Source organism: Bufo gargarizans, chromosome 1 (assembly GCF_014858855.1).
Source record: "Bufo gargarizans isolate SCDJY-AF-19 chromosome 1, ASM1485885v1, whole genome shotgun sequence".
Lineage (NCBI taxonomy): Eukaryota > Metazoa > Chordata > Amphibia > Anura > Bufonidae > Bufo > Bufo gargarizans.
The window spans coordinates 315,591,247-315,606,781 of record NC_058080.1 but is presented as its reverse complement, the minus strand read 5'-3'; the positions used below and the strand labels follow the sequence as shown (position 1 = coordinate 315,606,781).

Below are 15,535 nucleotides of genomic sequence, written 5' to 3'. Positions count from 1 at the left end.
ATTGGAGCCCTGCGATTTCACTACTGGGACTCCAATTAGAAGGCAGAGGGAGCCGCCTCACTCTGCCTAACTCCACAGGTGAGGTGTTAAAAGACCAGTTTCGGTGTTATCACTGACCCAATTCATTGCGGCTGGGTGCCTGCTGTATTTTACTGAACTAAACTGCAGGCACAGTCTGAACAGGCACCAAGACAAGAATGCAGGTCTCTGGTATCCAGAAAGCACAGTAAAACACCAGATGGAATTACTAAAACACGAACTTAACTAAACTGAGACCAAACGAGTAGGGTAACACAAACTAAATACAGCAGGTACTCCGGCAGGATCAGGTCAGTGTCACGGCCTATGGTGTACGCCGTGACACTGTTGCCGGTGGCAAAGTGTTGCTGTTTTGGCATGTTGTGGCAGTGTCATGGGTTTTGCTGTGTGTGCCGTGACTTGTTTGCCACGCATGCTGTTACCGTTTGCTTGTGTGTGCAATTTCCCTTCAGTTGCTTCTTCCTTGTGTTTGGTTTGTCTGCCTTGCATGTCAGATGCTTGCTCTGTGCATGGATGAGATCTGAGGGCCACCCTTGTGGTCATACTGTCACGGTGGGGAGTGGGGGAAACTCCCCACCATACAGTGGGAACTGTTACTAGGCCAGAATACAGTGAAGGGAGCAGGCCACAACCTACAGCTGCCCTAATCCTGACCCTGATCTCCTGACCTCATGAGCGAACCCTGAAGGTGGGAGTGCTCATGCACTGGAACCTGGATCCTGCTGACCCTGACGGTCCCTGGCATGGGGGTCAGGAATAGGAGACAATCGGTTCCTCAGGGACTCGGACGAACCTGAGTCTCCAGCTGCCTAGTAACAGGTGGAAGGGGAAAGACCATATGCAGCAACTGGATCGGCAGGTAAGAACAACGGAAAACTCACTTACCTGCTGCTGCCACCACTACTGGAATCTGTGCACACAAACCAGAGTCTACACACCAAACAGGGCACAACACAAACAGCGCATACAGCAAACCAGCATACCAGTTACTGCCTGGACCCCCATGCAGAAAAGTGCACGGCAGCCCCAGGCAGCGCTGCATACTAACTTATGGATCACCCCTCCAGGAAACCAGCTCCCTCACGGAGGTACAACATACAACAGGGGAATATCTAGCAGACATGCTGGAAACATAAACAGACCAGACAGTCACAACACACTAGACATAAATACACCCTGGACACAGAAACAAACATTAAGCAAGTGACATTAACCCCTGCAATACTGAGCAGGAAAAGGTGCAAAACAAAATGGTTCACAGTTCACACCCACAAGAAACCGAAGCTTGCTCACGAGAACAGTGTCACCAGCGAATTGCTATACCGAGAAATGGCCCTAATTCCCTCCCACAAGTAGCTGGCACGTGTGCACGGAACAGTGGAAAACGTGAACTGTCATATTGAGAAATGACCCAAGTTCACGCCCACAAGTAATTGGCGTGTATACACACGGAACAGTAGCACCTGTGAACACCATTTCACAATGACGAGCAAACGGGTAACAATGTTTTGAACTTTTGACTTAAAATGGAAATACATTATGTAGAGAGTGAGCTCCACACCACCGTAACAGGTTAACCCATCAGGGCCTGCACTAAACATTGCACAGCAGGGCTACTATGAGAAATATTTATCCCCTTATGGCAAATGGTCAGGGCCCCTAGTCTTCCTAGTTTGTCCAAGGATTTGGTGGTCAGAGAAAATCTGTTATTCTCAAACGCAGAGATCCACTTATTTTCAAATGAAAGATAATATTCCGGTGTCATGCAGCCTCCCAGGCTCACGCCAATAGCTGAATTTGGGCTCCTTATTTGTCTGGGCTCCAGACAGTATCAACAGTACTGCCCTAAAGACAGCCATAAAACTTAGTGTAATTGTTCTGTTTAAAGTGACTTCAATGTAGATGAACTTGCACTAGCCCACATTCAAAGTCATATAAGGCTACTAAAGCGATAAATATATGCAAGTGTCCACCAATGAATAAAATCTTCATCTTTTATTAAATTAATATAATATGGTTGGATATAACTTTTATGCCCTGCAGTTCACTGGCACTCCTTTTATAGATACCCATTGAGAGTTCTGCATGAGCAGAAAGCAATAGAGAGAGGCTAAGAAGGGAGTAGAAAGAAAATTAAAGAGATGGAATTTATTAACATGATGGGCAACTAATGGTGGAAGGTCTCTGTCATATGTAATAAGTAAGGATTATTGTGAAGTATGCTATTTGCATTGATTTTTTTACATAAATATTAATGTGAATAAGCCACATTTTAGTAATTTAACTATATTTGAATTCTCTCTATTCCATTTATTTAGATTTATACAAACACATTGTAATTATAAGAAATCCTTCAAGGGGTTTTCCTGGATTACAATGTTGTCTAGCAGATATGCCTATGTAGTTGCTTACCTTGTACATCTTTCCCATGCTCCTTCTTTTTCAGTTTGGTCTTTGCAAATCACTCTGGTTTCTTTACATCCGGTATGTAGCACTTCCTGTTGCTGTTGTGACGACATCATGCTCACTCAGGGTAACACCTGGCCACTTGTGGGGTGGATTGTTCTTAATTTACGCCAGGCTTACTGTTTCTTTGTCCAACGTTTTGGGGAGGCACACAGCGACATGAGCTATTGTTTAATGTGTCTTTCCTGTAGCTGACTGACTTCCACAGCAACTTGAATCAACTATGCAGTGCCTTTTGGTCTAACAAGCCAGCAGATGTATAGGAAAAGACCAGCTAAATTATATCACCTTTGGATTGCATTAGCCCCCCTGCTGTGTTTTAGGAGCCATTCAGCCTATCTGGCTGAAGTAGAAAAGCTGGGTCATCAGTATAAGAGAAATAAAAGGGTAGCTGCCCCTGTCATCAGAGGCTATTCTACAGGACGTCAACCTAGGGACTATGATAGACTTCTCGATTCTCTTCAACAGCTCCAGAATCGCCCCTAACATAAGCCAGCTATATATTTATAGCTCTTCCCACCCAGCTAGTTACATACACACTCCCCTATCACTGCCTCTGTTGTAGCCCATAGACATGACATCACAGGAAAGAGCTGCATTGACATGGTCATGTGACCACAGCTCAGAACGGAAGACATGGGCAATAAAGGTAAAAGAAATACATAACAAAATTACAGTTTCCTTCATAAATTATTGTTTTTAAGGATTTTAACGAATACTGGAAAACCCCTTTAAATAAATACACATATTTGTAGAGAAATTAAGATTTTTTTAAAAAATATACAATATGAAAATACACTATTATTAAATAGCATTATCAATATAATCAATCATTAATCATTATACTGAACTATTATCTCGATTGTCATATTAACATAGTCTGTAATGCTAAAAAAAAAGGCATATGTCCTTCTAGTTCAGGCAATTATCCTGCAGTAATAACTTAGAGGAAGTCAATTTTCCTCATCCTAGAAGTGCATTCGAAAAGTATTCAGACCGTTTCACATTTTGTAATGTTGCTGCTTTGTGCTACAAAAAAATATTTCTAATTTTCCCCATCATTCTGCACTCAATAGCCCATAATGAGGAAGTCAAAACAGAATGTACAAAATCTTTGCTGATTTATTCAAATGGTACTTAGCTGAAGCACCTTTGCCGGCAATTACAGTCTCATGTCTTTTGGGTATCATGTGACAAGGTTTGCGCACCTAGATTTGAGGATTTTCTGCCTTCTTTGCAGACCCTCGAAACCTCTGTTAGGTTGGTTGGGGACCATCAGTGGACAGCCATTTTCAAGTCTTTAAAGAGATTTGTTTATTTATTTTAGAATTAGTTTCAAGTCAGGATTCTGGTTTGGCCAAACAAGGACATTCACAGAGCTACCCCTAAGCCACTCCTGTGTTGTCTTGGCTGTGTGCTTAGGGTCATTGTTTTGTTGGAAGGTAAATCTTCAGTCCAGCCTGAAGTCCAGAGCACACTAGATCACACCTTAGCTAGTAAGTAGAGACTAGACTACCTCAAAGTTCAGATGAGGAGGTGGATCCACAGCCCAGTTAAATAGGAAGACTGATCAGCAACTCAGGGGGAGTTCACATCACTGTTTCATTTTCCGTTCTTCTGATCCATCAGATGGCTTAAAAGCCAAATGTGCATAAGTAATGTGCGGGATTTATTTTTTTTACAGGATCCTGTTTTTTTTTTTTTTCCTGTGATGTGAAACGGTTATGTGAACTCCCCCTTAACCAGCACCTGGACAGGAGCAGGAGGAAAATATTAACTCTTGCATTGCTGAAGGACAGTTCACTGAGCACTAGTCCAAGTTCACAGAGGGAGAGTAGAACGACAGGGTAAGTCAGGTAAAGGAACAAAATGTGCCATCTTAGAGAAGTGATCCCCCACTACCCAGATCACAGTGCAGCCAGATGAGAAGGAAAGATCAGTAACAAAATCCGTTTGAATGCGTTCCCATGGAGCATCTGATACAGGCATATAAAGGAGTAGGCCAGTGGCCCTCTGCCTAGAGGACTTGTCCTGAGAACAGTCTGGACAGGCTGATACATAGTCTTGAACATCTTGGTGCAGGGACGGCCACTAGTAGTATTTAGAAATGAATTGCAATGTCTTCCACACCCCAGAATGCCCTGCCAACCTGGACCCCTGACCCCAGAATAGAGTTTTCTTCCACCTACCTAAGGGAACTTAAGTCTTTTCTAGAGGAATATCTTTAATTTGTACTGTAGCAATGGAGATGCAAGTAAAGTCTATAATATGTTAATCTGAGGAGTCAAAGGATCTAGATAAGGCATCTGCTTTCATGTTCTTGTCTGCAGGATGGAAATGCAAAGGGGAAAGGAACAAGGGCCAACATGCCTGATGAGGATTAAGTCTCTGAGCTGAATAATGATCTGTATAAATAATGATGGTGTCAAGGGTCAATCTTTTTCACACACTTATGCCCCTACACAGGAGAATGTGGAACACAACACATTGTTGATCGAGTCCCCAAATTGTGTTCGTTCATTTCTATCCCACTTCGGCAGAGGGTAGAGCTGAGAGGAGTCTCCTTCCAATCCTTGACCCAGCCTTCTGGCAAGGCCTTCATTATGGGTATGTGCTCCACCTCTATCCCTCGGCTGGCAAGCATAAAATATTAATAAAATATGACTTCCCGTCTGCACTAATGGATATTTGAGCCCCAACATGTTTTAATAAAGCATATTTCATAAGGCTGATCGTTCTAATACCAAATATGACCAAAGTAGGGGTCCCGGAATGAGAGATTCTCATTACGCGGGAATGTTGGATATCAGGTGGGGAATGTTTGGATTCCCTACAATGCCCACATTATACGGAATGCAATTATTACAATAATTAATACTTGAGTTGTACCAGAGATGATATATCGCTTATGATATATTTTCTTCATCTTCTAGTACTCCAGTTGAAAAGCACCAAGATGTAGGCTGTGCACCGATTCCAACATGTGTGACGTGTCAGTTATTACCATGAGGCTCTAGGCATCCAGGAAACCTTGTTACCACTACTTCGTTAGCAGGAGGATGCTAATTTGAATTCTGCAAAAAGGTGTTTGTGTATTCTCCCCTACAGGTCCAGACTGTATGGCATCATACCGACAGTATTAATGAAAGGCATAAAATATATAAAATCACATGACATTGACATAAAACCATACACAGATAAGAGCTACGAGAAAGGTTGTCCCTTTCTCACAGATGGATGAATGGCACCTTCTAGGAAATGACGCCACTTCTCCAAGGCTAACTTTATGGCCAACAACTCCCTATCTCCAATGGAATAGTTGCATTCAGCATTAGAGAAGGCCTTCAAGAAATATCCACAAGTGACCATGTGGACTTATTCTGTGCAATAATAGCTCCAGCTCCAATTGAGGATGCATCCACCTCCAGGAATAACTATTTAGACATGTCAGGATGATTGAGTGCTGGAGCTTTTGCAAATGCCTGTTTGAAGGTTCAAAAAGCAGATTTGGCCTTGGCCGTCTATATTTTGAGATTAATTTCTTTCAGAGATAGGTGCAGTCAGAATGGAGAAATGAGGAATGAATTGCCTCTAATGTAATAGGCTGGTGGTTTGAGGTCAATTCAAGACTGAGGATAATTTTTCTGGATCCATCTGTACACCCTGATCGGATATAATTTAGCCTAAAAACGAAAGGGAGGTCTTCTCAAAGACAAACTTCTCAAATTTGGCATACAATCTATTCTCTCTTAACTACTGGAGCACCATGCGTACATGCCTGTGATGGCATGTAGTTTGGAGAATAAATCAGGATATCATCCAGATAAACACACAGGTGTACAGGTGGTCTTGGAAGATGTCAGATTCCTGTAAGACTGCTGGAACATTGCTAAGTCCAAAGGGCATGACCAAATACTCATAATGACCATCTTATTAAAGGCGGTCTCCGATTCATTGATGTGTATAAAAGGGTTACTTTAGACCTTCCCTTTAAGAGTGGCTCTTCCTTTGACCTGGAAGGATTAATTGTCTAGCAGACACATAGCTAATCTCTGTCCCCCAGCCTTAATAGAGAAGACTTGTTAAGGGAAATATAGTTTGCTAAGCCTTCAGTCATTTCTCCTAGTACTGGATGGCAACAAAACATTCCATAGAATGCTGGTTGTTTTAAGAAGGATCCAAAAGTAACTGGTTAAAACTGGATTTGTGCCATAAGGATGAATTGGAAGGGCAAGGGTAAAAAAAAAGTAAGTGCAGAATCTTCCCTGGGCAGTTCCTTGATTCAAGACGTCTTGCTATTGTCTATGCTTTGAAGAATTATCCTGGGTGGGACGCGCACCACAGAACTGACCCAGTGATGAGACGAAGCTAATTGATATTCTTCCTTATTCTATATGCTTGCCTTTTATATTGTATTTATCTTTCTTCACTTGAGCACATTATCTATTTGTTTCTATCTCTGCTAAATCTTAGTAAAATCACTTGTTTCACTGAATGATGTGGTGTTACATTATTTGTGTTGCCTTTTGTACGGTTCATTTACAATCAATCATTCTTGAGAGAGCAAATAAGGTTACAAGGCAACATACAGCAAAAATTTGAGGCATATGTCTTGCAATTAATGAGACTAGAAGGAGAAGGAAACAGCAGTTTGTTGCTTCAAGCATGGCTCACATTAGAATGCTCATTGCCTCTAAAAAGTGGGAACATTTGGAGGGTTCTGATATTGAGACAGAAGATACAGATGTGAAAATAGAGGCCAGGCCTATAGTTACCTCAAAGACTAAAAGGGAGGTGACACAAACTGCTTCTGATGGTGGACAGGCTAGCGCAGAACAGGCAATGACAGAAGAAACTAGGGAATACACATCTGGTGAATTATCAGAACTGGGAACTAGATTCAGACAGCATAGAGGAGAGAATTTATTGACCTGGGTTCTTAGATTATGGGATCATGGAGCCGATATGATTATATTAAATAGCAGAGAGGCAATAAGAATGTGTAGCATCACAGCTGATCTTATGGTACATTTGAAAATTAGGCGTGTCCATGACACATCTGAGAATTTCTCTTTGCTACACTTGGTGAGAGATGCAATAGCTTAAGTGTATGACACTTACGCCTACTGACTTAGTTGCAAGGGAACAGTGGAAAACTCTTCCAGAAGGAATACCAAGATTACGAGAAATAGCTTGTATCAAAGGTATAACACATAATCCTTTGTCTAACTGTGAGCTGGATGAGATTGTGGTTATAGAGCACTGGAAAGTTCACTGTTCAGATGAGGCACCAACTGATAGAGACTGCTCCTCCTTCTTACCAAACATCTTTGTTCACAATGTTCAATACTTTGACACAGAATTCTTCCACTGTTTTTACTGCCTCTAATTTGATATCCCAGCTAGGTGCCCTAGAGAAAGCTAAGGAATCTAAAAACAGAGTTATAGAGCAGAAAAGGAAAAGAGATGGGACAAAGGCAGAGAGAGGAACTCGCAATAAAAAGACCAAGAGCGAGCTGATTTTAGATTCATTAGCTAGCTAGATCAGTAACAATAAACTCTTGGCTAGATAGAGGGAACTGGAGAGTAATGGGAATCTGCAATTTGCCAGACCCAGGAGGGTGGCAACTAGTGACATAAAGGGATAGGAGGAGAAGGGTAGGACACAAACACAAAAGGGAGGCACATACAAAAAAGCCCCGGCAGAGATGGCCCCTTCTGCTCCTCCTCTCTTATCACATATGTTATCCCCTGTTCCCCCTCCCAAAAAGAAACACAGATGGACCGCACCATATGCAGAGTCAAATGAACTGTTAAAAGAATGGCATCTATCACAACCATTATGACCTGAAGGCGGGTTCCCGAATCCAAGTGTATAACAACTGGTACAAATTTAAGCCATGAAAGCTGGGGGCCTATGTCCTTATGTCCAAGTAACTCTGTATTGGGGACACTTGACCAGACCATAACATGTAACTGCTTTGCTAGACAATGGGGCAGAAATATTCTTGTTTCAGGGTGCAGAAAAGGAAAGTCATTCACACAGCTGCGTGTTGATTGAAGGGTTAAGAGGTACTTAAACTCCTGTATACAGAGTTCATTGCCAGATACATATCGGCAGAGGTCCTGTGTTTCATCCCGCCGTGCTTATCTTGGAATTACCATAAAACATTTTGGGAATGGATATTTTGAGGGGCCAAATCATTGACACCGATGGTAGGCATTATATATTTGTTACTGTCATCCATACTCTTTGTATTGCAGCCACTAAGCCTATCATGAGAGGGAATGCCAAATAGACTCCAGTGGACAGCCTGGCCCCAAAGACACCAAGAAAAACCACATCCCAACGGGACATAAAGAAATCACAGTGACAATACAAGCATTGCTACAGTCCAGAGTCTTCAGACATGCAATAAGCCCATAGAATTTGCTGGTGTTCCCTGTGAAGAAACCAGATGGTTCTTTCAGAATGACCATAGACCATAGGGAGTTAAATAAGGTGGATCCACCTTTACATGCTTCTGTTTCTGATATGGTTGCTTTGGTGGAAAGGATTGCCCAGACTACGAGTGAGTGGCATGCAGTAATTGACTTGGCAAATGCCTTTTTCTCCATTCCAATTGACGAGAGCTCCCAAAATCCATTTGCTTGCACCTGGGAAGACCAGCAATATGCACCAACAGTATTGCTTCAAGGGTATTTGCATTGTCCAACCATTTGCCGTGGACTCATAGCAAGAGATTTGGAAAATATACCAACACCTTTGGCCTGCAACATTTATCATTACATTGATGACATCATGGTGGTGTTGATAGAATGGATTTTGAACCCGGGGTGGGCCATAAAAAAGGACAAGGCCTTCCCAACAAGTGAAATTTCTTGTGATGATGTGGCATGGACCAGAGAAAACAATACAGTTCAGGACACTATTGCAAACCTAAAAGAGCCTACTAATGTGACAGAGACTCAAGCTATAATAAGACTGTTCGGACTCTGGAGGTCATTTGTGCCTCATCTGGGACTCATAATACGACCTATGATGTAACTTTTCTTGGGAGAAGGCACAGACAGACGCATTGCCCAATGCTAAATATGCCATTCAGGCCCATAACCGTCTAGGGCCCCCAGACCAACCAATCATCCTGGATATGTCAGTGACTGACCATGGCATGTTCTTTTGCATTATGGCAAAAGGCTACTACGCCAGGAGCACCAAAGGTTCCAATTTGGTTCTGGTCTAAGCAGTTTACACTGAAAGTACAAAGAAAGTACAGCCTATTGGTGAAACAACTTTTGTCAGCCTATACAACTTTACAACAGAAGCCACTACAGGACTTCATCCAGTCACTGTTCGCACAAATCTACTGGGTGCATCAAGAAGGCCTTGCAGCTTGTACGCAAGTTGCCCAGGAGCAGACTTTGCAACAGTGGAAGTGGTATTTGCAAGAAATAGGAGGGTTAAACAGACAGACACCCTCAGCTGTCACTCAACAACTTGCAAGTTTAGTGGTCTTTGAATCACAACAACCTTAGGAGCCTCCACTTCAAGTTGAAGGAGGAGGGCCATTCCTGGAAGCTCATTCTTGTGACCAGTTAACTGATGAACAGAGACAAAAGTGCTGTTTCACAGATGGCTCAGCCAAGGTGACATACAACAGGTTTTCCTGGACAGCTGAGCTATTCAGCCCTCTACAGAGACTATCTTGTATGAGATAGGCGATTCTGGATCAAGTCAGCTAGCAGAACTCATGGCTATACTAATAGTCCTTAAAGAAATGGAAGATGACGTGTACAGCTACACGGATAGTTGAGCTGTATTTCAAGGTCTTTCAAGGTCTGACTACTTGGATACGCATATGGCATCAACCTGATTGGGCAAAAAAAGGCAAAACACTCATGTGGAGGCGCATGTTGTATGGAACATTGGGCTCAAGGAAATAAAATGACAATTTATGTAGATCATGTCAATGGATACACTAATGCACCTGGGAATATTGTTGCAGACCAGCTCTCAAAAGGTTAGAAAAGTGAGTAGAGAGAAGCTGACAATCCTTAGCAGGTGAGTCCATGAACAGAGTGGCCACAGTGGAGTTCAAGCCACGTACAACTGGGCAAAACACAAAGGAATTCCTTTGACATTGAAAGACGTAGAGAACACCATGGCTAAGTGTCTAGTGTGCCAGGAACTCAGGCAAACCGTCTCTGGAGTGCTGCTCACTTGTCCTACTAAACAGACAAATCAAGAGACTATTTTGAAGCTGTTTAAGCAATTGAAGATGCATTGGATACGCATATGGCACTTATTTTACAGGTCACAAAATTCAAGAATGGGCCAAAGAAAATAATGTGTGCTGGATTTACCACATTCCCTATCACCCTCTGGCAGCAGGACTCATTGAAAGGATGAATGGTTTGCTGAAAGAACAAATACACAAACTTACACACACACACACACACACACACACACACACACACACTGAGAGGGCGGGACAGGATACTTGGGGAAGCAGTCTTTCTCTTGAACAACAGGGTAATAAAAGATCACACCCCATATCAGTGATTGACAGATCTGTATGCAGACACAGGGAGACAGGCTTTACTTCAGCAAGTACTTATTAGAACAAAAAAAGGTCCTTACACAGGTTTCAAATAAGATTTCAGTATGTAGCCCTGAGTGCAGAGAATGGGGGTGGGGGGTCAGATACTAGAAAGAAAGAGCAGAGTACAAAAAAGCACTGGAAGTTTTACACAGGCAACCATTTATTAGTGATGCCCAACATTGAGCCAGAATCTTGTTGTCATTTTGAGGAAACGACCCACAAGGACGAATTAGGGGAGCATTACGTTGAAGTGACCACTTTTAGCAATGGGACCATCCTATGGATAGGTCATCAGATCAATTTGGGTACAACACCCGGAAACCCTGCCGATCGGCTGTATGAGGAGAGAGTGCATGCAGTGTGGACGTGCCATTTTCCTTCTCTTTTCCTGTTCGCTGATGCGAGGATAGGTCATCAATATTAAAAGACTGGACAACCCCTTTAAACCTCTCTCCAGGTTCTCTTTAATGTATTATGACATAGCTCGTGTCTCAGGTACCGACAATGGAGTGGTTCCTGGAAGACTTGGCGGAATGGTAGTTGACCGGAAGCACCTTGGATAAAAACCATGTGTGACAAGCCTCTCCCCAGTGGAACACCTGCCTAGAATTCTAGTCCAGCACAGGACAATGTTGACAGAGCCAGGGAAGGCCCAGAAGCAAAGAACTAGTGGAAACAGGCAGAACATAGAAGGTCACATTTTCCCCATGGAGTACACACACACTCCAGAGGTTCAGTGATATAATGTATATAGAATGTAAGAGACCTCCCGTCAGTTGATTTTACAATTGGAGACATTGCACTGGAACGCAGTACCGATCCACATAGGCCTGATACAGGAAGTTTCCTGCCGAGCCAGAGTCTAGGAGGGTCATCAGGGTGAGATGTGTACCTTCAAATGACAGTTCCACAGTAGTAATTCGTTTTGGAGAGGAAGAGTCTTCAACTAGGGCCACCTCTGATGGATTATAGGTTTGGGAGTTTACTGGCTTTTTGGGGCAAGCACAGAGGAAATATCTTTTTTCCCCCCATAGTAAAAGCAAAGGTCATTGGATTGTCTATGCCAACGTTACTCAGTAGACAACCTAAGCCTGTTCACCTGAATGGGTTCAGGACCCATAGTAGTGGAGGGTTGAGGGAAAAAAGACCTCTGGAATGTGGGTGCTCTACAAAGGGGTCTTCACTCATGTGAGAGCTCCTCAGTACATTCCAGGAATCATAGATCGATTTGTGTGGCTAGAGACACCAATGCATCCAACCTGCCAATCCTTCCCAAGAAGCCACCACTTGAGCCTCATTATTCCATCCCAGCTTTGAGGCCAGTGTTCTGAACTGGATGGTGCATTGGCTCACCGATAAACTGGCAAACGCATAACAGAGAGGAAGCAACAGAAATGGTACATCCGAGCTCATCGAATACCCTCAGGAAGTCCTTTAGGTGGTTAGTAAGGGAATAATTCCTCTCCCACAGTGTGTTGATCCAGGCCAGCGCCTCTCCTAAGAGGTGAGACATCATAAATGCAACCTTGGTACAATCAGTTGGAAACTGGTGTGACAGCAGCCTGAACTGCAGAGTAAACAGGTTTATAAAATCACATTGCTTAGGATCCTCATCATACCGTAGAGGAGCAGATAAGCGTAGTCTAGATCCAGTCATGGAAGCCGCTTGTGGCGGGGGCACAGGCGCAGGAGCTGCTATGGAAGGCCGCTGTACTGCTGCTACAGCAGTCAAAGAATTCAGGCGGGCATTAACATTATATAGATATGAGAGTATTTGTTCCTAGTGTTCAGATGACGATCCATCTCTTGGAATAGCTCAGAGATCCCTCTTGGGTTTGGGTCAGCAGGTTCCATGGCCTGAGCTTACTGTAACAGACAGTGGGCATGGACCCACTCTGCCAACTAACCAGTTTGATTCTGGGCTGAACCTAAGGGTGTTCTCCTGGCAGTTGCCTGGTATTCACCCTTTAACCCCTGTACAGGGATCTGGAATTCGCTGCAAGGAACCAACCAGCCGCTACCTCTTGGAGTAGTCCTAGTGTAGTTGGCTGCTGAACCAGGGCGGTCAGAGACACAGATGCAAAGCACCATGGAATCTGACAGAAGATGTAGTCTGAATGCAGTCCAAAGTCTAGGCAGGCTTAGTATGTATGTATTCTTGTTAATGCCATAGTTGGGGCAGGCAGAGTATCTGCGTAATCCAGATATCAATTCCAAATTCGGCACAGACGGCAAGGAGAAGAATCAATAGCGAGGCAAGGTACAGTTATGGTATACGGGTAGTCAGACGAGAGATTACACCTTAGCTGGTTGCTAAAGAATAGACAACAGTTGTCCACAGCCCAGCTAAATAGGAAGACTGATCAGCAACTTAACCAGCTCCTAGACAGTGGCAGAAGGAAAGGTTTAACTTTTGTAGTGATCAAGGACAGTTCACTGAGCATTAGTCTGAGTTCACACAGGGAGAGAAGGGAGACATCTGCACATGCCCAGGACAGCAAGACGGTGGCAGGCACAGACCTCTAGCATGACACTTGGCTTTATCAGACCAGAGAATCTTGTTTTTCACAGCCTGGGAATCGCTTAGGTGCTTTTTTGCAAACTTTCATGTGTCTTTTACTGAGGAGAGGCTTCTTTCTGGCCACTCTGCAATAAATCCCTGATTGGTAGAGTGGTGCAGTGATGGTTGAACTTCAGGATGTTTCTCCTATCTGTACACAGGATCTTTGAAGCTCCACCAAGGAGACCATTGGGCTTTTGGTCACCTCGCTTACCAAGGCCCTGGTTACTTAGTTTAGTAGGATGGCCTGCTCTAGAAAGAGTCCTGGTGGTTTCAAACTTTTTCCATTTAGAAATTATGAAGGCATGCTCTTGGGAACTTTCAGTGCAGTAGAAATTTTTTGTACCCTTCTCCAGATTTGTTCTCTGGGCTCTACATGCAGTTCTTTCCTCCTCATGGCTTGGTTTTTGCTCTGATATGCATTGTCAGCTGTGAGACCATATATAGGTGTATCTTTTCAGATAATGGCCAGTTAACTGGATTTACCACAGGTGAACGCTAATCAAGGTGTAGAAATATCTCAAAGATGATCATAAAATATGGGAGGACACCCAGAGCTTAATTTCAAGTGTCATAGCAAAGGGTCTGTATCCTTATGTCCAGGTTTTCCCTTGTTTTTTTTTGTTTTTTTTTATAAATTTGCAAACATTTCTAAAATTATGTTTTCACTTTCTCATTCTGGGATATTGAGTGAAGATTGATGTAAAAAAAAAACTTGATATTTTTTTATTTTAGCATAAGGCTGCAACAAGTGTGAAAAAATGAAAGGGTCTGAAGACTTTCCAAATGCCTTGTAAGTATTTGCACAAGCAGTGCATCTCATAGGTGGACTATTTATAGGCATATTCATTCTTTATGTCATTAGAGATATCACTTGTTCAAAATCTCCTTCTATAAAAATGATGGAAGACATTCTTAGCTTTGGCTACATACACATCTGCAGCTGTAATACCTGACGGATCCCATTCACTATAATGTTGGTATGTTGGTACAGAATATTGGAGCTTGTAGAAGTGCCAGAAATCTAGAAATCTGTGTCATTTAATTGGTAAATATCAGGAATCAGGTAGTTTATTCCTATTGGCTGCAAAACAACACTCTACAGCCAACAGTCAAAATATTCTCCAGTTAGATTGACAAAAGCTGTCTAGTGTCTACTTGGCAATGTGTCTATAGATGAGTACACGGACATTATCGCATAGTAGAAAAAAAAATAAGCCTGTTTTCTGAAGAATAATTAAACTATTGGTCAAAATCCTTTAAATTGGGAGAGATAGGATCAAGTCATACAACACTCAAAAATTTATGGACAGACTGTAAATAATGTCATAAACTCCAAGCAATTAAAGGATTTTAATGGGTTCCTAATATTGATGATCCATCTTCTGGATCAGTATCCAGTCGGTGGGTTAAGGCCTCATTCACACTTGCATTGTTCGGATCTGGCGTGTACTCCACTTGCCGGAATTACACGGGGGATCCAGAAAAACGCAAGTGTACTGAAAGCATTTGAAGACGGATCTTCAAAATGCTTTCAGTGTTACTATGGCACCCAGGACGCTATTAAAGTCCTGGTTGCCAAAGTAGGAGCGGGGAGCAGGGGAGCGGTATACTTACAGTCCGTGCAGCTCCCAGGGCACCCCAGAATGACATCAGAGCGCCCCATCCGCATGGATGACGTGCCATGCGATCACGTGATCCATGCGCTTGGGGCGCCCTGACGTCACTCTGGAGCACCCCGGGAGCCGCACGGACGGTAAGTATGCTGCTCCCCCACTCCCCACTACACTTTACCATGGCTGCCAGGACTTTAGCGTCCCGGCAGCCATGGTAACCATTCAGAAAAAGCTAAACGTCGGATCCGGCA

The 15,535-nt window shown here is 43.1% G+C and overlaps 1 protein-coding gene across 2 annotated transcripts in view; it reads right to left on the bottom strand.

Annotated features, from left to right (window-relative positions):
- TMPRSS9 (transmembrane serine protease 9) overlaps positions 1-15,535 on the bottom strand; it is a 239,511-nt gene that overhangs the window by 189,167 nt on the left and 34,809 nt on the right. The window lies entirely within an intron of this gene.